Source organism: Balaenoptera physalus, assembly GCF_965194825.1.
Source record: "Balaenoptera physalus genome assembly, chromosome: X".
In the NCBI taxonomy this organism is placed as follows: domain Eukaryota; kingdom Metazoa; phylum Chordata; class Mammalia; order Artiodactyla; family Balaenopteridae; genus Balaenoptera; species Balaenoptera physalus.
The window spans coordinates 7,971,529-7,993,589 of record NC_138903.1 but is presented as its reverse complement, the minus strand read 5'-3'; the positions used below and the strand labels follow the sequence as shown (position 1 = coordinate 7,993,589).

General features: G+C 43.3%; 1 pseudogene across 1 annotated transcript; it reads right to left on the bottom strand.

Annotated features, from left to right (window-relative positions):
• Window positions 1-14,421: 14,421 nt before the first annotated feature.
• LOC309652779 (protein SET pseudogene) lies at window positions 14,422-15,147 on the bottom strand (annotated as a pseudogene). The gene has a single exon. The product of its transcript is annotated as a protein SET pseudogene (transcript).
• Between the last annotated feature and the right edge of the window lie 6,914 nt (window positions 15,148-22,061).

The window sequence follows — 22,061 nt, the reverse complement described above, 5'->3', positions numbered from 1 at the left end:
GAAGCTCGTACCGGGAGCTCTGAGAACTCTGCACTGGGCCTTTGTTGCTGTGCACAGGCTTTCTCTAGTTGTGGTGAGCAGGGGCTACTCTTCATTGCGGAGCTCGGGTCCTAGACACACAGGCTTCAGTAGTTGTGGCACATGGGCTCAGTAGTTGTGGCTCTTGGGCTCTAGAGCGCAGGCTCAGTAGTTGTGGCACACAGTCTTAGTTGCTCCGCAGCATGTGGGATCTTCCCGGATCAGGGATGGAACCCATGTCCCCTGCATTGGCAGGTGGATCCTCAACCACTGCACCACCAGGGAAGCCCTGTGGGAGAGTTTTTAAACTACAGATTCTAGTTCATCTCTAGTGATTGGTCTGTTCAAATTATCTGTTTCTTTTTGATTCAGTGAATGCAATCCCTCCCAAAATTCCATGGTATTTTCCCCCCAAATAGAGCAAATCCTCCTAATATCTGTGGGGAACCACAAAGGACCCCAAATAGCCAAAGAAACCCTGAAAAAAGAGAACGGGCTGGAGGCATCTCCCTCCCTGACGTCACACTCTGCTGAGAAGCTACAGTCACCAAAACAGTGTGGAACTGGCTCAAAACGGGCACAGGGACCAGAGGAACAGGACAGAGAGACCAGAATTCAACCCACACGGACGGGGTCGGTGAATTTATGACACAGGGACCAAGGACACACCAAGGAGCACGACACTCCCCACGATAAATGGTGCTGGGAAAACTGGACGCCCCATAACTCATGCTGGCTACCCTGCACACAAACCTGACCAAAAACCCAGCTTTCCACGCCAAGCCCTCCCTCGCTCACACGAAGACGGACCCCCTCAACGGTCAGTCGCCCACAGGAAGCTTCTCCCCACTTTTCCTCACCGTCTCTTCACCTTTTCCTCAGGCATCACCTGGGTCCTCAGGAAACCTAGTTCCCTAGTCAGCGTGGACGCAGCCCCACTTTGTCCTGAAGCCGAAACCCCAGCGAGTCCTAAGGAGACGGAGACCGAGCTCCTCTCAGCAGAGACGCTGAGCCGGGCGTCCTACCCGAAGGCCCCCGCCCCCGCCCCCGCGCCTGAGGAGGCTCAACTCCTCTCAGCTGCCCTCACAATCGAGTTCGCAGGGAACGAGCATGCGCTGTGGGTCAGAGAGGCGAACTCGGCGCCACCCTGTGGTCAGTGCAGGAAGTGCAGGCCGCGCCTCCCTCACAGGTCACTGGAGGCAGCGTGCCCTACTGACAGGACTGCTGAATCCATTAAACTGGACATTCAAACTAAAATGGAGTCTCTATCCCAAAAGTTTTCTAAAAGTAGTTAAGGAACAATTAATTGGAAACCATTTGGAATGAAGTGAATGTAGATGCAAACTTTACAACTGATACCAAATTCACTCAAAGTTATTCAGAGGCAAATTTTATTTTAGTTTCTAATTTATGTTTGGCTGCGTTGGGTCTTCGTTGCTGCATGTGGGCTTTCTCTAGTTGCGTCGAGCGGGGCTACTCTTCGTTGCGGTGCACGGGCTTCTCATTGCGGTGGCTTCTCTTGCGGGCGAGCACGGGCTCTAGGTGCGCAGGCTTCAGTAGTTGTGCCGCGCAGGCTTGGTTGCTCTGCGGCATGTGGGAGCTTCCCGGACCAGGGCTCGAGCCCGTGTCCCCTGCATGGGCAGGCGGACTCTTAACCACTGCGTCACCAGGGAAGTCCCCACAGACAAATTTTAAATACAAAACTATTCAAGGGGCTTCCCTGGTGGTGCAGTGGTTGAGAATCTGCCTGCTAATGCAGGGGACACGGGTTCGAGCCCTGGTCTGGGAAGATCCCACATGCCGCGGAGCAACTAGGCCCGTGAGCCACAACTACTGAGCCTGCGCCTCTGGAGCCTGTGCTACGCAACAAGAGAGGCCGCGATAGCGAGAGGCCCGCACACCGCGATGAAGACTGGCCCCCGCTTGCCACAACTAGAGAAAGCCTTCGCACAGAAACGAAGACCCAACACGGCCAAAAATAAATTAATTAATTAATCAATTAAAACAAAAAAGCTGTCTCTCAAATTTAACTTCCAGAATATATTCAGGAAAAACGCATACGCCCGTTTTGGCCAACCAAAGAAGCGGGCAATGCAAATCAACACTACAAAGAGGTATCACTTCGAATCAGAAAAAAGGACCATCCTCACAAAGGGTAAAAACCAGATATGCAGGACAAGGAGAGGAGAAAAGGGAGCCTTGTTACGCTGAAGGGGGGAATGTAAATTGCCAACGGCCACTCTGGAGAAGTGTGCTGTGTTTCCTAAAACATCTAAAAAACAGAGCTACAAAGCATAGGGCGCTTCCACTCATGGGCCTATATGTTGGAAAAACCAAAAATCCACAGAACGCAGGCACCCCGTTTACTGCTGCTATGTTGACAACAGCCTCGACTTGGGTACAGCTTAATAGTCCTTGGAAGGAAAAAATGGTGAAAGAAAATTTGGTACTTAAGGACAACGGAATATTACTCAGCCCTGAAATCAATGAAATGAGGCCAGTCGCAGCAACTCGGGGGGACTTATGTATGGTCATTGAGAGTGAAATAAGTTAGACAGCAAGAGAAACTTATCATAAGATATCACTTATAAAGGGAATCTAAAAATCGCCAACCATGAACTGAATTACAAACAGAACACCATCACACATTTACAAAACACACTTATGGCTGCTTAAGGGGAAAAGCGTGGTGCGGTGATGCATAAACCAGGAGGTTGAAATTGGCACAGATACCGTTCCATACGCCAATAATGTAATCGCCAAGACATACTCATTGTTCAAGGAACTGGACTCAGCACCCTCTATTCACAGAAAAAACATCTATCTGACTACTAGAAACTAGCAAAGTGATTGAGTTATACATATATATACATTCTTTTTTTATATTCTTTTCCGTTTATATTCTTTTCCGTTATGGTTTATCATAGTATACTGGATATAGTTCCCTGTGCTATACAGTAGGGCCTTGTTTATCCATTCCATGTTTAATAGTTTACATCTGTTAACCCCAACCTCCCATTCCATCCCTCCCCCAACCTCCTCCCCCTTGGCAGCCACAAGTCTGTTCTCTATGTCCATGAGTCTGTTTCTGTTTCATAGGTATGTTCATTTGTGTCGTATTTTAGATTCCACATAGAAGTGATATCATATGGTATTTGTCTTTCTCTTTCTGACTTATTTCACTTAGTATGATAATCTCTAGTTGCATCCATGTTGCTGCAAATGGCATTATTTTGTTCTTTTTTATGGCTGAGTACTAGTGCATTGTATACATGTACCACATCTTCTTTATCCATTCATCTGTCAGTGGACACTTAGGTTGTTTCCCTGTCTTGGCTATTGTGAATAGTGCTGCTGTGAATATAGGGGTGCATGTATCTCTTTGGATTAGGGTTTTGTCTGGGTATATGCCCAGGAGTGGGATTGCTGGATCATATGGTAATTCAATTTTGAATTTTTTAAGGAACCTCCATACTGTTCTCCAAAGTGGCTGTACCAATTTACATTCCCACCAACAGTGTAAGAGGGTTCCCTTTTCTCCACATCCTCTCCAGCATTTGTTATTTGGAGAGTTTTTCATGATGGCCATTCTGACCAGTGTGAGATGGTACCTTATTGTAGTTTTGATGTTCATTTCTCTAATAATTAGTGATTTTGAGCATCTTTTCATGTGCCTATTAGCTATTTGTATTTCTTCTTTGAAGAAATGTCTTTTTAGGTCTTCTGCCCCTGTTTTGATTGGTTCATTTATTTTTTTGTTGTTGAGTTGTATGAGCTGTTCATATATTTTGGAAATCAAGCCCTTCTCGGTTGCGTTGTTTGCAAATATTTTCTCCCGTTTTGTAGGTCGTCTTTTCGTTTTGTTAATGGTTTCCTTTGCTGTGCAAAAGCTTGTATCTTTGATTAGGTCCCATTTGTTTATTTTTGCTTTTATTCCTATTGCCTTGGGAGACTGAGCTAAGAAAACATTGGTACAATTTATGTCAGAGAATGTTTTGCCTGTGTTCTCTTCTAGGAATTTTATGGTGTCACGTCTTCTGTTTAAGTCTTGAAGCCATTTTGAGTTTATTTTTGTGTATGGTGAGAGGGTGTGTTTTCAATTCATTGATTTACATGCAACTGTCCAACTTTCCCAGCACCACTTGCTGAAGAGACTTTTTCCCTTTGTATATTCTTGCCTTTTTTGTCAAAAACTAATTGACTATAGGTGTGTGGGTTAATTTCTGCGCTCTCTGTTCTGCTCCATTGATCCATATGTCTGTTTTTGTGCCAATACCATGCTGTTTTGATTACTATAGCTTTGTAGTATTGTCTTAAGTCTGGGAGACCTATGCCTGTTGCTTTGTTCTTTTTCTTCAGGATTGCTTTGGCAATTCTGGGTGTTTTATGGTTCCATATAAATTTTAGGATTATTTGTTCTAGTTCTGTGAAAAATGTCATGGGTCATTTGATAGGGATTGCATTACATCTGTAGATTGCTTTGGGTAGTGTAGTCATTTTAACAATATAAATTCTTCCAATCCAAGAGCATGGGCTATCTTTCCATTTCTTTGAATCATCTTCAGTTTCCTTTACCGTTGTACAGCTCTCAGCATACAAGTCTTGCACCTCCTTGGTCAGATTTATTCCTAAGTATTTTATTTTTGGAGGTGCATTTTTTTTCAATATTTCTTTATTTGGCTGCGCCGGGTCTTGGCTGCCACGTGCGGGATCTTCATTGCTGCGTGCAGGATCTTTAGTTGCGGCATGCGGGATCATTAGTTGCGGCATGCGGGATCTTTATTTGCGGCATTCGCACTCTTACTTGTGGCATGTGAGACCTAGTTCCCTGACCAGGGATGGAACCCGGGCCCCCTGCATTGGGATTGTGGAGTCTTAGCCACTGGACCACCAGGGAAGTCCTGAGGGTGTGATTTTGGAAAGTATCGTTTATTTTACATTCCCTTTCTGATATTTCATTGTTGGTGTAAAGAAATGCAACCGATTTCTGTATGTTAATCTTGTATCCTGCTACATTTCTGAATTCACTGATCAGTTCTCGTAGTTTTTGTGTGGAGTCTTTAGGGTTTTCTACATATAGAGTCATGTCATCTGCATATAATGACGATATTATCTCTTCCAATTTGGATACCTTTTATTTCTTTTTCTTGTCTGATTGCTGTGGCTAGGACTTCCAATACTATGTTGAATAGAAGAGGTGGAAGTGGGTATCCTTGTCTTATTCCAGAGTTTAGCGGGAGGGCTTTCAACTTTTCACCATTGAGTATTATATTGGCTCTGGGTTTGTCATAAATAGCTTTTATTATGTTGAGATGTATTCCCTCTATACCCACTTTGGTTAAGAGTGTTTATCATGAATGGATGTTGAATTTTGTCAAGTGTTTTTTCTGCATCTATTGAGATGATCAAGTGGTTTTTGACTTTTGTTTATGTGGTGTATCACATTGATTGATTTGCATATGTTGAACCATCCTTATGAACCTGGGATGAATCCCACTTGCTTGTGGTGTATGATCTTTTTTATGTGTTGTTGGATCCAGTTTGCTATATTTGGTTGAGAATTTTTGCATCTATACTCATCAAAGATATTGGCCTGTAATTTTCTTTTTTGGTGGTGTCTTTGTCTGGTTTTGGTATCAGGGTGATGGTGGCTTCATAGAATGTCTTTGGGAGTGTTCCCTTCTCTTCAGTTTTTTGGAAGAGTTTGAGAAGGATCAGTATAAGTTCTTCTTCGTATGTTTGGTAGAATTTGCCTATGAAGCCATCTGGTCCTGGACTTTTGTTTGTGGGGGAGTTTTTTTTAAAATAAATTTATTTATTTTATTTACTTTATTTTTGGCTGCGCCGGGTCTTTGTTTTTTTTTGTGTGTGTGTGTACACATTTAGTTTTATTGTAACAAAGCAACTTGTACACTTTTAACGTTTCAAACTGAGCATCATCTTTCCTTTCCAGTGAAACAGAAAGAAAAATATAACACTAAACAGGAACGAAATTACAATAGAGAATGTCAATTGCAAATAAGATCCTACAGGTTCTGCTGATTCTCCCATCGAGTGGCAGGGCTCAAGTCATCATTAGGAGAGAATTTTATTTTAAAAGTGTCATCTTAAACTGCAAGGATGTCCGTTAAACATCACAATTAAACATGCCAAAGGAGAAGCCATGTTGTCAAAATGCCCACTTAACCCACCCAAACATCTCAAACCCACCCTTTGCTGACCTTCTATAACCCCATTTTTTTAAGTTTTTCTTTTCTTTTTTTAAACAAGAGAAAGTAGACAGATAGATGTTGGTAAATGCTAACTGTCCATATTCACATAGAGACACAGTGTAATCTCTGAGCCCAATATACAGAGAAAGGAGGAAAAAAGCTAGAATTCTATGCACTACTACACAGGGGCCTAGCACCCTCCAGCTTCCAGCAGAGCTAAGGGAGCAGAAGGTTTTTCTTTTTTCCCACAGAGCATGGTGGTGTTGATTCCGTAAAGTTTTTGTTGAGACAGGAAGGGATAAAAATGAATCTGGAACAGAAAGGGGTAGAGATTCTTTTCCCACTGAATTCTGCTCAAGGTATTTCCCCCCAAAATAAGTTGTGAGCCATGGTATAAAGGAGAAAAGAGACCTCAAACACAGGGCAACTGAGCACAAGAGGAGAAGGAGGAAAAAAAAAAAAAAGACTGCAACTTGCTCCCAGGGACTGGAGAAAATTAAAAAAGGAAGGTTGGAATCCATCAGTGTTCCATTAGTCATCTTCTCCTTCATCTTCCTTCATCCTTATCCCCTTCTTCATCAATATCTTCCAGTCCTTCTTCCTCTTCATCATCATCATCATCTTCTTCTCCTTCCCCTTCCTCATCATCCATGTCCGGAACCAAGTGGTACTGTAATGGATTTGGCCAAATATCATCTTTGATGACCTCTCCTAACTCATCTGCACCTGCCTCAGAATGATCAGTAAACCAGGTGAAGAAGCTTTCTGGTTCCTCATGCTGTCTCTTCCTGCTGGCTTTATTCTGCGTTTGACTTGCACGTTTTGTCAGATCCTTTCCGGATTTCCATTTGATTTCAGTGGACTTTGAAGATGGATCACCACTCTCATTCAGATGAAATTCTTTGGAGAGAACTTTAGTTTCGAAGTAAGGGTTTTCATCAAAATAAAAATCTATTCTGTAACCTGATTTACTACCTTCAAATTCTGTCACTTCGACTCTTGTCAAATAATGCAGCACCTCTTCATCCTCCTCCCCAAGCAGTGCAGACACTTGTGGATGGTGAACAAATGTTGTTACCCCAAAATTTGGGATTTTGGCGATCAATTCCGACCTCTTCTGAAAAAATGGTTGGCGGAGTTTGTTATATTTCTGTTCTACTTTCAAAATCTCCTCACTGGCTTGTTCGTTAAGTCTGTCTATTTCATTTTGTACTTCATCAATATGTTCAACTGCTTCGTGCTGTTCTTCTTTTTCCTTCGGCAAGTTCGGAGAAGCAGACGTTTCCTCTGGCCTGGAGGCAGGAGTCCGTCTCAGTTTCTTCGGTTTCGTTGCTTGGGGTGGAAGTGAAAACTGGTGTTTGGGGGCCATGCTGGGAGAAAAGCCAAGAATCCACCCAAGGGAAGAAGCTCGTACCGGGAGCTCTGAGAACTCTGCACTGGGCCTTTGTTGCTGTGCACAGGCTTTCTCTAGTTGTGGTGAGCAGGGGCTACTCTTCATTGCGGAGCTCGGGTCCTAGACACACAGGCTTCAGTAGTTGTGGCACATGGGCTCAGTAGTTGTGGCTCTTGGGCTCTAGAGCGCAGGCTCAGTAGTTGTGGCACACAGTCTTAGTTGCTCCGCAGCATGTGGGATCTTCCCGGATCAGGGATGGAACCCATGTCCCCTGCATTGGCAGGTGGATCCTCAACCACTGCACCACCAGGGAAGCCCTGTGGGAGAGTTTTTAAACTACAGATTCTAGTTCATCTCTAGTGATTGGTCTGTTCAAATTATCTGTTTCTTTTTGATTCAGTGAATGCAATCCCTCCCAAAATTCCATGGTATTTTCCCCCCAAATAGAGCAAATCCTCCTAATATCTGTGGGGAACCACAAAGGACCCCAAATAGCCAAAGAAACCCTGAAAAAAGAGAACGGGCTGGAGGCATCTCCCTCCCTGACGTCACACTCTGCTGAGAAGCTACAGTCACCAAAACAGTGTGGAACTGGCTCAAAACGGGCACAGGGACCAGAGGAACAGGACAGAGAGACCAGAATTCAACCCACACGGACGGGGTCGGTGAATTTATGACACAGGGACCAAGGACACACCAAGGAGCACGACACTCCCCACGATAAATGGTGCTGGGAAAACTGGACGCCCCATAACTCATGCTGGCTACCCTGCACACAAACCTGACCAAAAACCCAGCTTTCCACGCCAAGCCCTCCCTCGCTCACACGAAGACGGACCCCCTCAACGGTCAGTCGCCCACAGGAAGCTTCTCCCCACTTTTCCTCACCGTCTCTTCACCTTTTCCTCAGGCATCACCTGGGTCCTCAGGAAACCTAGTTCCCTAGTCAGCGTGGACGCAGCCCCACTTTGTCCTGAAGCCGAAACCCCAGCGAGTCCTAAGGAGACGGAGACCGAGCTCCTCTCAGCAGAGACGCTGAGCCGGGCGTCCTACCCGAAGGCCCCCGCCCCCGCCCCCGCCCCCGCCCCCGCGCCTGAGGAGGCTCAACTCCTCTCAGCTGCCCTCACAATCGAGTTCGCAGGGAACGAGCATGCGCTGTGGGTCAGAGAGGCGAACTCGGCGCCACCCTGTGGTCAGTGCAGGAAGTGCAGGCCGCGCCTCCCTCACAGGTCACTGGAGGCAGCGTGCCCTACTGACAGGACTGCTGAATCCATTAAACTGGACATTCAAACTAAAATGGAGTCTCTATCCCAAAAGTTTTCTAAAAGTAGTTAAGGAACAATTAATTGGAAACCATTTGGAATGAAGTGAATGTAGATGCAAACTTTACAACTGATACCAAATTCACTCAAAGTTATTCAGAGGCAAATTTTATTTTAGTTTCTAATTTATGTTTGGCTGCGTTGGGTCTTCGTTGCTGCATGTGGGCTTTCTCTAGTTGTGTCGAGCGGGGCTACTCTTCGTTGCGGTGCACGGGCTTCTCATTGCGGTGGCTTCTCTTGCGGGCGAGCACGGGCTCTAGGCGCGCAGGCTTCAGTAGTTGTGCCGCGCAGGCTTGGTTGCTCTGCGGCATGTGGGAGCTTCCCGGACCAGGGCTCGAGCCCGTGTCCCCTGCATGGGCAGGCGGACTCTTAACCACTGCGTCACCAGGGAAGTCCCCACAGACAAATTTTAAATACAAAACTATTCAAGGGGCTTCCCTGGTGGTGCAGTGGTTGAGAATCTGCCTGCTAATGCAGGGGACACGGGTTCGAGCCCTGGTCTGGGAAGATCCCACATGCCGCGGAGCAACTAGGCCCGTGAGCCACAACTACTGAGCCTGCGCCTCTGGAGCCTGTGCTACGCAACAAGAGAGGCCGCGATAGCGAGAGGCCCGCACACCGCGATGAAGACTGGCCCCCGCTTGCCACAACTAGAGAAAGCCTTCGCACAGAAACGAAGACCCAACACGGCCAAAAATAAATAAATTAATTAATCAATTAAAACAAAAAAGCTGTCTCTCAAATTTAACTTCCAGAATATATTCAGGAAAAACGCATACGCCCATTTTGGCCAACCAAAGAAGCGGGCAATGCAAATCAACACTACAAAGAGGTATCACTTCGAATCAGAAAAAAGGACCATCCTCACAAAGGGTAAAAACCAGATATGCAGGACAAGGAGAGGAGAAAAGGGAGCCTTGTTACGCTGAAGGGGGGAATGTAAATTGCCAACGGCCACTCTGGAGAAGTGTGCTGTGTTTCCTAAAACATCTAAAAAACAGAGCTACAAAGCATAGGGCGCTTCCACTCATGGGCCTATATGTTGGAAAAACCGAAAATCCACAGAACGCAGGCACCCCGTTTACTGCTGCTATGTTGACAACAGCCTCGACTTGGGTACAGCTTAATAGTCCTTGGAAGGAAAAAATGGTGAAAGAAAATTTGGTACTTAAGGACAACGGAATATTACTCAGCCCTGAAATCAATGAAATGAGGCCAGTCGCAGCAACTCAGGGGGACTTATGTATGGTCATTGAGAGTGAAATAAGTTAGACAGCAAGAGAAACTTATCATAAGATATCACTTATAAAGGGAATCTAAAAATCGCCAACCATGAACTGAATTACAAACAGAACACCATCACACATTTACAAAACACACTTATGGCTGCTTAAGGGGAAAAGCGTGGTGCGGTGATGCATAAACCAGGAGGTTGAAATTGGCACAGATACCGTTCCATACGCCAATAATGTAATCGCCAAGACATACTCATTGTTCAAGGAACTGGACTCAGCACCCTCTATTCACAGAAAAAACATCTATCTGACTACTAGAAACTAGCAAAGTGATTGAGTTATACATATATATACATTCTTTTTTTATATTCTTTTCCGTTTATATTCTTTTCCGTTATGGTTTATCATAGTATACTGGATATAGTTCCCTGTGCTATACAGTAGGGCCTTGTTTATCCATTCCATGTTTAATAGTTTACATCTGTTAACCCCAACCTCCCATTCCAACCCTCCCCCAACCTCCTCCCCCTTGGCAGCCACAAGTCTGTTCTCTATGTCCATGAGTCTGTTTCTGTTTCATAGGTATGTTCATTTGTGTCATATTTTAGATTCCACATAGAAGTGATATCATATGGTATTTGTCTTTCTCTTTCTGACTTATTTCACTTAGTATGATAATCTCTAGTTGCATCCATGTTGCTGCAAATGGCATTATTTTGTTCTTTTTTATGGCTGAGTACTAGTGCATTGTATACATGTACCACATCTTCTTTATCCATTCATCTGTCAGTGGACACTTAGGTTGTTTCCCTGTCTTGGCTATTGTGAATAGTGCTGCTGTGAATATAGGGGTGCATGTATCTCTTTGGATTAGGGTTTTGTCTGGGTATATGCCCAGGAGTGGGATTGCTGGATCATATGGTAATTCAATTTTGAATTTTTTAAGGAACCTCCATACTGTTCTCCAAAGTGGCTGTACCAATTTACATTCCCACCAACAGTGTAAGAGGGTTCCCTTTTCTCCACATCCTCTCCAGCATTTGTTATTTGGAGAGTTTTTCATGATGGCCATTCTGACCAGTGTGAGATGGTACCTTATTGTAGTTTTGATGTTCATTTCTCTAATAATTAGTGATTTTGAGCATCTTTTCATGTGCCTATTAGCTATTTGTATTTCTTCTTTGAAGAAATGTCTTTTTAGGTCTTCTGCCCCTGTTTTGATTGGTTCATTTATTTTTTTGTTGTTGAGTTGTATGAGCTGTTCATATATTTTGGAAATCAAGCCCTTCTCGGTTGCGTTGTTTGCAAATATTTTCTCCCGTTTTGTAGGTCGTCTTTTCGTTTTGTTAATGGTTTCCTTTGCTGTGCAAAAGCTTGTATCTTTGATTAGGTCCCATTTGTTTATTTTTGCTTTTATTCCTATTGCCTTGGGAGACTGAGCTAAGAAAACATTGGTACAATTTATGTCAGAGAATGTTTTGCCTGTGTTCTCTTCTAGGAATTTTATGGTGTCACGTCTTCTGTTTAAGTCTTGAAGCCATTTTGAGTTTATTTTTGTGTATGGTGAGAGGGTGTGTTTTCAATTCATTGATTTACATGCAACTGTCCAACTTTCCCAGCACCACTTGCTGAAGAGACTTTTTCCCTTTGTATATTCTTGCCTTTTTTGTCAAAAACTAATTGACTATAGGTGTGTGGGTTAATTTCTGCGCTCTCTGTTCTGCTCCATTGATCCATATGTCTGTTTTTGTGCCAATACCATGCTGTTTTGATTACTATAGCTTTGTAGTATTGTCTTAAGTCTGGGAGACCTATGCCTGTTGCTTTGTTCTTTTTCTTCAGGATTGCTTTGGCAATTCTGGGTGTTTTATGGTTCCATATAAATTTTAGGATTATTTGTTCTAGTTCTGTGAAAAATGTCATGGGTCATTTGATAGGGATTGCATTACATCTGTAGATTGCTTTGGGTAGTGTAGTCATTTTAACAATATAAATTCTTCCAATCCAAGAGCATGGGCTATCTTTCCATTTCTTTGAATCATCTTCAGTTTCCTTTACCGTTGTACAGCTCTCAGCATACAAGTCTTGCACCTCCTTGGTCAGATTTATTCCTAAGTATTTTATTTTTGGAGGTGCATTTTTTTTCAATATTTCTTTATTTGGCTGCGCCGGGTCTTGGCTGCCACGTGCGGGATCTTCATTGCTGCGTGCAGGATCTTTAGTTGCGGCATGCGGGATCATTAGTTGCGGCATGCGGGATCTTTATTTGCGGCATTCGCACTCTTACTTGTGGCATGTGAGACCTAGTTCCCTGACCAGGGATGGAACCCGGGCCCCCTGCATTGGGATTGTGGAGTCTTAGCCACTGGACCACCAGGGAAGTCCTGAGGGTGTGATTTTGGAAAGTATCGTTTATTTTACATTCCCTTTCTGATATTTCATTGTTGGTGTAAAGAAATGCAACCGATTTCTGTATGTTAATCTTGTATCCTGCTACGTTTCTGAATTCACTGATCAGTTCTCGTAGTTTTTGTGTGGAGTCTTTAGGGTTTTCTACATATAGAGTCATGTCATCTGCATATAATGACGATATTATCTCTTCCAATTTGGATACCTTTTATTTCTTTTTCTTGTCTGATTGCTGTGGCTAGGACTTCCAATACTATGTTGAATAGAAGAGGTGGAAGTGGGTATCCTTGTCTTATTCCAGAGTTTAGCGGGAGGGCTTTCAACTTTTCACCATTGAGTATTATATTGGCTCTGGGTTTGTCATAAATAGCTTTTATTATGTTGAGATGTATTCCCTCTATACCCACTTTGGTAAGAGTGTTTATCATGAATGGATGTTGAATTTTGTCAAGTGTTTTTTCTGCATCTATTGAGATGATCAAGTGGTTTTTGACTTTTGTTTATGTGGTGTATCACATTGATTGATTTGCATATGTTGAACCATCCTTATGAACCTGGGATGAATCCCACTTGCTTGTGGTGTATGATCTTTTTTATGTGTTGTTGGATCCAGTTTGCTATATTTGGTTGAGAATTTTTGCATCTATACTCATCAAAGATATTGGCCTGTAATTTTCTTTTTTGGTGGTGTCTTTGTCTGGTTTTGGTATCAGGGTGATGGTGGCTTCATAGAATGTCTTTGGGAGTGTTCCCTTCTCTTCAGTTTTTTGGAAGAGTTTGAGAAGGATCAGTATAAGTTCTTCTTCGTATGTTTGGTAGAATTTGCCTATGAAGCCATCTGGTCCTGGACTTTTGTTTGTGGGGGAGTTTTTTTTAAAATAAATTTATTTATTTTATTTACTTTATTTTTGGCTGCGCCGGGTCTTTGTTTTTTTGTGTGTGTGTGTGTACACATTTAGTTTTATTGTAACAAAGCAACTTGTACACTTTTAACGTTTCAAACTGAGCATCATCTTTCCTTTCCAGTGAAACAGAAAGAAAAATATAACACTAAACAGGAACGAAATTACAATAGAGAATGTCAATTGCAAATAAGATCCTACAGGTTCTGCTGATTCTCCCATCGAGTGGCAGGGCTCAAGTCATCATTAGGAGAGAATTTTATTTTAAAAGTGTCATCTTAAACTGCAAGGATGTCCGTTAAACATCACAATTAAACATGCCAAAGGAGAAGCCATGTTGTCAAAATGCCCACTTAACCCACCCAAACATCTCAAACCCACCCTTTGCTGACCTTCTATAACCCCATTTTTTTAAGTTTTTCTTTTCTTTTTTTAAACAAGAGAAAGTAGACAGATAGATGTTGGTAAATGCTAACTGTCCATATTCACATAGAGACACAGTGTAATCTCTGAGCCCAATATACAGAGAAAGGAGGAAAAAAGCTAGAATTCTATGCACTACTACACAGGGGCCTAGCACCCTCCAGCTTCCAGCAGAGCTAAGGGAGCAGAAGGTTTTTCTTTTTTCCCACAGAGCATGGTGGTGTTGATTCCGTAAAGTTTTTGTTGAGACAGGAAGGGATAAAAATGAATCTGGAACAGAAAGGGGTAGAGATTCTTTTCCCACTGAATTCTGCTCAAGGTATTTCCCCCCAAAATAAGTTGTGAGCCATGGTATAAAGGAGAAAAGAGACCTCAAACACAGGGCAACTGAGCACAAGAGGAGAAGGAGGAAAAAAAAAAAAAAGACTGCAACTTGCTCCCAGGGACTGGAGAAAATTAAAAAAGGAAGGTTGGAATCCATCAGTGTTCCATTAGTCATCTTCTCCTTCATCTTCCTTCATCCTTATCCCCTTCTTCATCAATATCTTCCAGTCCTTCTTCCTCTTCATCATCATCATCATCTTCTTCTCCTTCCCCTTCCTCATCATCCATGTCCGGAACCAAGTGGTACTGTAATGGATTTGGCCAAATATCATCTTTGATGACCTCTCCTAACTCATCTGCACCTGCCTCAGAATGATCAGTAAACCAGGTGAAGAAGCTTTCTGGTTCCTCATGCTGTCTCTTCCTGCTGGCTTTATTCTGCGTTTGACTTGCACGTTTTGTCAGATCCTTTCCGGATTTCCATTTGATTTCAGTGGACTTTGAAGATGGATCACCACTCTCATTCAGATGAAATTCTTTGGAGAGAACTTTAGTTTCGAAGTAAGGGTTTTCATCAAAATAAAAATCTATTCTGTAACCTGATTTACTACCTTCAAATTCTGTCACTTCGACTCTTGTCAAATAATGCAGCACCTCTTCATCCTCCTCCCCAAGCAGTGCAGACACTTGTGGATGGTGAACAAATGTTGTTACCCCAAAATTTGGGATTTTGGCGATCAATTCCGACCTCTTCTGAAAAAATGGTTGGCGGAGTTTGTTATATTTCTGTTCTACTTTCAAAATCTCCTCACTGGCTTGTTCGTTAAGTCTGTCTATTTCATTTTGTACTTCATCAATATGTTCAACTGCTTCGTGCTGTTCTTCTTCTTCCTTCGGCAAGTTCGGAGAAGCAGACGTTTCCTCTGGCCTGGAGGCAGGAGTCCGTCTCAGTTTCTTCGGTTTCGTTGCTTGGGGTGGAAGTGAAAACTGGTGTTTGGGGGCCATGCTGGGAGAAAAGCCAAGAATCCACCCAAGGGAAGAAGCTCGTACCGGGAGCTCTGAGAACTCTGCACTGGGCCTTTGTTGCTGTGCACAGGCTTTCTCTAGTTGTGGTGAGCAGGGGCTACTCTTCATTGCGGAGCTCGGGTCCTAGACACACAGGCTTCAGTAGTTGTGGCACATGGGCTCAGTAGTTGTGGCTCTTGGGCTCTAGAGCGCAGGCTCAGTAGTTGTGGCACACAGTCTTAGTTGCTCCGCAGCATGTGGGATCTTCCCGGATCAGGGATGGAACCCATGTCCCCTGCATTGGCAGGTGGATCCTCAACCACTGCACCACCAGGGAAGCCCTGTGGGAGAGTTTTTAAACTACAGATTCTAGTTCATCTCTAGTGATTGGTCTGTTCAAATTATCTGTTTCTTTTTGATTCAGTGAATGCAATCCCTCCCAAAATTCCATGGTATTTTCCCCCCAAATAGAGCAAATCCTCCTAATATCTGTGGGGAACCACAAAGGACCCCAAATAGCCAAAGAAACCCTGAAAAAAGAGAACGGGCTGGAGGCATCTCCCTCCCTGACGTCACACTCTGCTGAGAAGCTACAGTCACCAAAACAGTGTGGAACTGGCTCAAAACGGGCACAGGGACCAGAGGAACAGGACAGAGAGACCAGAATTCAACCCACACGGACGGGGTCGGTGAATTTATGACACAGGGACCAAGGACACACCAAGGAGCACGACACTCCCCACGATAAATGGTGCTGGGAAAACTGGACGCCCCATAACTCATGCTGGCTACCCTGCACACAAACCTGACCAAAAACCCAGCTTTCCACGCCAAGCCCTCCCTCGCTCACACGAAGACGGACCCCCTCAACGGTCAGTCGCCCACAGGAAGCTTCTCCCCACTTTTCCTCACCGTCTCTTCACCTTTTCCTCAGGCATCACCTGGGTCCTCAGGAAACCTAGTTCCCTAGTCAGCGTGGACGCAGCCCCACTTTGTCCTGAAGCCGAAACCCCAGCGAGTCCTAAGGAGACGGAGACCGAGCTCCTCTCAGCAGAGACGCTGAGCCGGGCGTCCTACCCGAAGGCCCCCGCCCCCGCCCCCGCCCCCGCGCCTGAGGAGGCTCAACTCCTCTCAGCTGCCCTCACAATCGAGTTCGCAGGGAACGAGCATGCGCTGTGGGTCAGAGAGGCGAACTCGGCGCCACCCTGTGGTCAGTGCAGGAAGTGCAGGCCGCGCCTCCCTCACAGGTCACTGGAGGCAGCGTGCCCTACTGACAGGACTGCTGAATCCATTAAACTGGACATTCAAACTAAAATGGAGTCTCTATCCCAAAAGTTTTCTAAAAGTAGTTAAGGAACAATTAATTGGAAACCATTTGGAATGAAGTGAATGTAGATGCAAACTTTACAACTGATACCAAATTCACTCAAAGTTATTCAGAGGCAAATTTTATTTTAGTTTCTAATTTATGTTTGGCTGCGTTGGGTCTTCGTTGCTGCATGTGGGCTTTCTCTAGTTGTGTCGAGCGGGGCTACTCTTCGTTGCGGTGCACGGGCTTCTCATTGCGGTGGCTTCTCTTGCGGGCGAGCACGGGCTCTAGGCGCGCAGGCTTCAGTAGTTGTGCCGCGCAGGCTTGGTTGCTCTGCGGCATGTGGGAGCTTCCCGGACCAGGGCTCGAGCCCGTGTCCCCTGCATGGGCAGGCGGACTCTTAACCACTGCGTCACCAGGGAAGTCCCCACAGACAAATTTTAAATACAAAACTATTCAAGGGGCTTCCCTGGTGGTGCAGTGGTTGAGAATCTGCCTGCTAATGCAGGGGACACGGGTTCGAGCCCTGGTCTGGGAAGATCCCACATGCCGCGGAGCAACTAGGCCCGTGAGCCACAACTACTGAGCCTGCGCCTCTGGAGCCTGTGCTACGCAACAAGAGAGGCCGCGATAGCGAGAGGCCCGCACACCGCGATGAAGACTGGCCCCCGCTTGCCACAACTAGAGAAAGCCTTCGCACAGAAACGAAGACCCAACACGGCCAAAAATAAATTAATTAATTAATCAATTAAAACAAAAAAGCTGTCTCTCAAATTTAACTTCCAGAATATATTCAGGAAAAACGCATACGCCCATTTTGGCCAACCAAAGAAGCGGGCAATGCAAATCAACACTACAAAGAGGTATCACTTCGAATCAGAAAAAAGGACCATCCTCACAAAGGGTAAAAACCAGATATGCAGGACAAGGAGAGGAGAAAAGGGAGCCTTGTTACGCTGAAGGGGGGAATGTAAATTGCCAACGGCCACTCTGGAGAAGTGTGCTGTGTTTCCTAAAACATCTAAAAAACAGAGCTACAAAGCATAGGGCGCTTCCACTCATGGGCCTATATGTTGGAAAAACCGAAAATCCACAGAACGCAGGCACCCCGTTTACTGCTGCTATGTTGACAACAGCCTCGACTTGGGTACAGCTTAATAGTCCTTGGAAGGAAAAAATGGTGAAAGAAAATTTGGTACTTAAGGACAACGGAATATTACTCAGCCCTGAAATCAATGAAATGAGGCCAGTCGCAGCAACTCAGGGGGACTTATGTATGGTCATTGAGAGTGAAATAAGTTAGACAGCAAGAGAAACTTATCATAAGATATCACTTATAAAGGGAATCTAAAAATCGCCAACCATGAACTGAATTACAAACAGAACACCATCACACATTTACAAAACACACTTATGGCTGCTTAAGGGGAAAAGCGTGGTGCGGTGATGCATAAACCAGGAGGTTGAAATTGGCACAGATACCGTTCCATACGCCAATAATGTAATCGCCAAGACATACTCATTGTTCAAGGAACTGGACTCAGCACCCTCTATTCACAGAAAAAACATCTATCTGACTACTAGAAACTAGCAAAGTGATTGAGTTATACATATATATACATTCTTTTTTTATATTCTTTTCCGTTTATATTCTTTTCCGTTATGGTTTATCATAGTATACTGGATATAGTTCCCTGTGCTATACAGTAGGGCCTTGTTTATCCATTCCATGTTTAATAGTTTACATCTGTTAACCCCAACCTCCCATTCCAACCCTCCCCCAACCTCCTCCCCCTTGGCAGCCACAAGTCTGTTCTCTATGTCCATGAGTCTGTTTCTGTTTCATAGGTATGTTCATTTGTGTCATATTTTAGATTCCACATAGAAGTGATATCATATGGTATTTGTCTTTCTCTTTCTGACTTATTTCACTTAGTATGATAATCTCTAGTTGCATCCATGTTGCTGCAAATGGCATTATTTTGTTCTTTTTTATGGCTGAGTACTAGTGCATTGTATACATGTACCACATCTTCTTTATCCATTCATCTGTCAGTGGACACTTAGGTTGTTTCCCTGTCTTGGCTATTGTGAATAGTGCTGCTGTGAATATAGGGGTGCATGTATCTCTTTGGATTAGGGTTTTGTCTGGGTATATGCCCAGGAGTGGGATTGCTGGATCATATGGTAATTCAATTTTGAATTTTTTAAGGAACCTCCATACTGTTCTCCAAAGTGGCTGTACCAATTTACATTCCCACCAACAGTGTAAGAGGGTTCCCTTTTCTCCACATCCTCTCCAGCATTTGTTATTTGGAGAGTTTTTCATGATGGCCATTCTGACCAGTGTGAGATGGTACCTTATTGTAGTTTTGATGTTCATTTCTCTAATAATTAGTGATTTTGAGCATCTTTTCATGTGCCTATTAGCTATTTGTATTTCTTCTTTGAAGAAATGTCTTTTTAGGTCTTCTGCCCCTGTTTTGATTGGTTCATTTATTTTTTTGTTGTTGAGTTGTATGAGCTGTTCATATATTTTGGAAATCAAGCCCTTCTCGGTTGCGTTGTTTGCAAATATTTTCTCCCGTTTTGTAGGTCGTCTTTTCGTTTTGTTAATGGTTTCCTTTGCTGTGCAAAAGCTTGTATCTTTGATTAGGTCCCATTTGTTTATTTTTGCTTTTATTCCTATTGCCTTGGGAGACTGAGCTAAGAAAACATTGGTACAATTTATGTCAGAGAATGTTTTGCCTGTGTTCTCTTCTAGGAATTTTATGGTGTCACGTCTTCTGTTTAAGTCTTGAAGCCATTTTGAGTTTATTTTTGTGTATGGTGAGAGGGTGTGTTTTCAATTCATTGATTTACATGCAACTGTCCAACTTTCCCAGCACCACTTGCTGAAGAGACTTTTTCCCTTTGTATATTCTTGCCTTTTTTGTCAAAAACTAATTGACTATAGGTGTGTGGGTTAATTTCTGCACTCTCTGTTCTGCTCCATTGATCCATATGTCTGTTTTTGTGCCAATACCATGCTGTTTTGATTACTATAGCTTTGTAGTATTGTCTTAAGTCTGGGAGAGCTATGCCTGTTGCTTTGTTCTTTTTCTTCAGGATTGCTTTGGCAATTCTGGGTGTTTTATGGTTCCATATAAATTTTAGGATTATTTGTTCTAGTTCTGTGAAAAATGTCATGGGTCATTTGATAGGGATTGCATTACATCTGTAGATTGCTTTGGGTAGTGTAGTCATTTTAACAATATAAATTCTTCCAATCCAAGAGCATGGGCTATCTTTCCATTTCTTTGAATCATCTTCAGTTTCCTTTACCGTTGTACAGCTCTCAGCATACAAGTCTTGCACCTCCTTGGTCAGATTTATTCCTAAGTATTTTATTTTTGGAGGTGCATTTTTTTTCAATATTTCTTTATTTGGCTGCGCCGGGTCTTGGCTGCCACGTGCGGGATCTTCATTGCTGCGTGCAGGATCTTTAGTTGCGGCATGTGGGATCATTAGTTGCGGCATGCGGGATCTTTATTTGCGGCATTCGCACTCTTACTTGTGGCATGTGAGACCTAGTTCCCTGACCAGGGATGGAACCCGGGCCCCCTGCATTGGGATTGTGGAGTCTTAGCCACTGGACCACCAGGGAAGTCCTGAGGGTGTGATTTTGGAAAGTATCGTTTATTTTACATTCCCTTTCTGATATTTCATTGTTGGTGTAAAGAAATGCAACCGATTTCTGTATGTTAATCTTGTATCCTGCTACGTTTCTGAATTCACTGATCAGTTCTCGTAGTTTTTGTGTGGAGTCTTTAGGGTTTTCTACATATAGAGTCATGTCATCTGCATATAATGACGATATTATCTCTTCCAATTTGGATACCTTTTATTTCTTTTTCTTGTCTGATTGCTGTGGCTAGGACTTCCAATACTATGTTGAATAGAAGAGGTGGAAGTGGGTATCCTTGTCTTATTCCAGAGTTTAGCGGGAGGGCTTTCAACTTTTCACCATTGAGTATTATATTGGCTCTGGGTTTGTCATAAATAGCTTTTATTATGTTGAGATGTATTCCCTCTATACCCACTTTGGTAAGAGTGTTTATCATGAATGGATGTTGAATTTTGTCAAGTGTTTTTTCTGCATCTATTGAGATGATCAAGTGGTTTTTGACTTTTGTTTATGTGGTGTATCACATTGATTGATTTGCATATGTTGAACCATCCTTATGAACCTGGGATGAATCCCACTTGCTTGTGGTGTATGATCTTTTTTATGTGTTGTTGGATCCAGTTTGCTATATTTGGTTGAGAATTTTTGCATCTATACTCATCAAAGATATTGGCCTGTAATTTTCTTTTTTGGTGGTGTCTTTGTCTGGTTTTGGTATCAGGGTGATGGTGGCTTCATAGAATGTCTTTGGGAGTGTTCCCTTCTCTTCAGTTTTTTGGAAGAGTTTGAGAAGGATCAGTATAAGTTCTTCTTCGTATGTTTGGTAGAATTTGCCTATGAAGCCATCTGGTCCTGGACTTTTGTTTGTGGGGGAGTTTTTTTTAAAATAAATTTATTTATTTTATTTACCTTATTTTTGGCTGCGCCGGGTCTTTGTTTTTTTGTGTGTGTGTGTGTACACATTTAGTTTTATTGTAACAAAGCAACTTGTACACTTTTAACGTTTCAAACTGAGCATCATCTTTCCTTTCCAGTGAAACAGAAAGAAAAATATAACACTAAACAGGAACGAAATTACAATAGAGAATGTCAATTGCAAATAAGATCCTACAGGTTCTGCTGATTCTCCCATCGAGTGGCAGGGCTCAAGTCATCATTAGGAGAGAATTTTATTTTAAAAGTGTCATCTTAAACTGCAAGGATGTCCGTTAAACATCACAATTAAACATGCCAAAGGAGAAGCCATGTTGTCAAAATGCCCACTTAACCCACCCAAACATCTCAAACCCACCCTTTGCTGACCTTCTATAACCCCATTTTTTTAAGTTTTTCTTTTCTTTTTTTAAACAAGAGAAAGTAGACAGATAGATGTTGGTAAATGCTAACTGTCCATATTCACATAGAGACACAGTGTAATCTCTGAGCCCAATATACAGAGAAAGGAGGAAAAAAGCTAGAATTCTATGCACTACTACACAGGGGCCTAGCACCCTCCAGCTTCCAGCAGAGCTAAGGGAGCAGAAGGTTTTTCTTTTTTCCCACAGAGCATGGTGGTGTTGATTCCGTAAAGTTTTTGTTGAGACAGGAAGGGATAAAAATGAATCTGGAACAGAAAGGGGGTAGAGATTCTTTTCCCACTGAATTCTGCTCAAGGTATTTCCCCCCAAAATAAGTTGTGAGCCATGGTATAAAGGAGAAAAGAGACCTCAAACACAGGGCAACTGAGCACAAGAGGAGAAGGAGGAAAAAAAAAAAAAAAGACTGCAACTTGCTCCCAGGGACTGGAGAAAATTAAAAAAGGAAGGTTGGAATCCATCAGTGTTCCATTAGTCATCTTCTCCT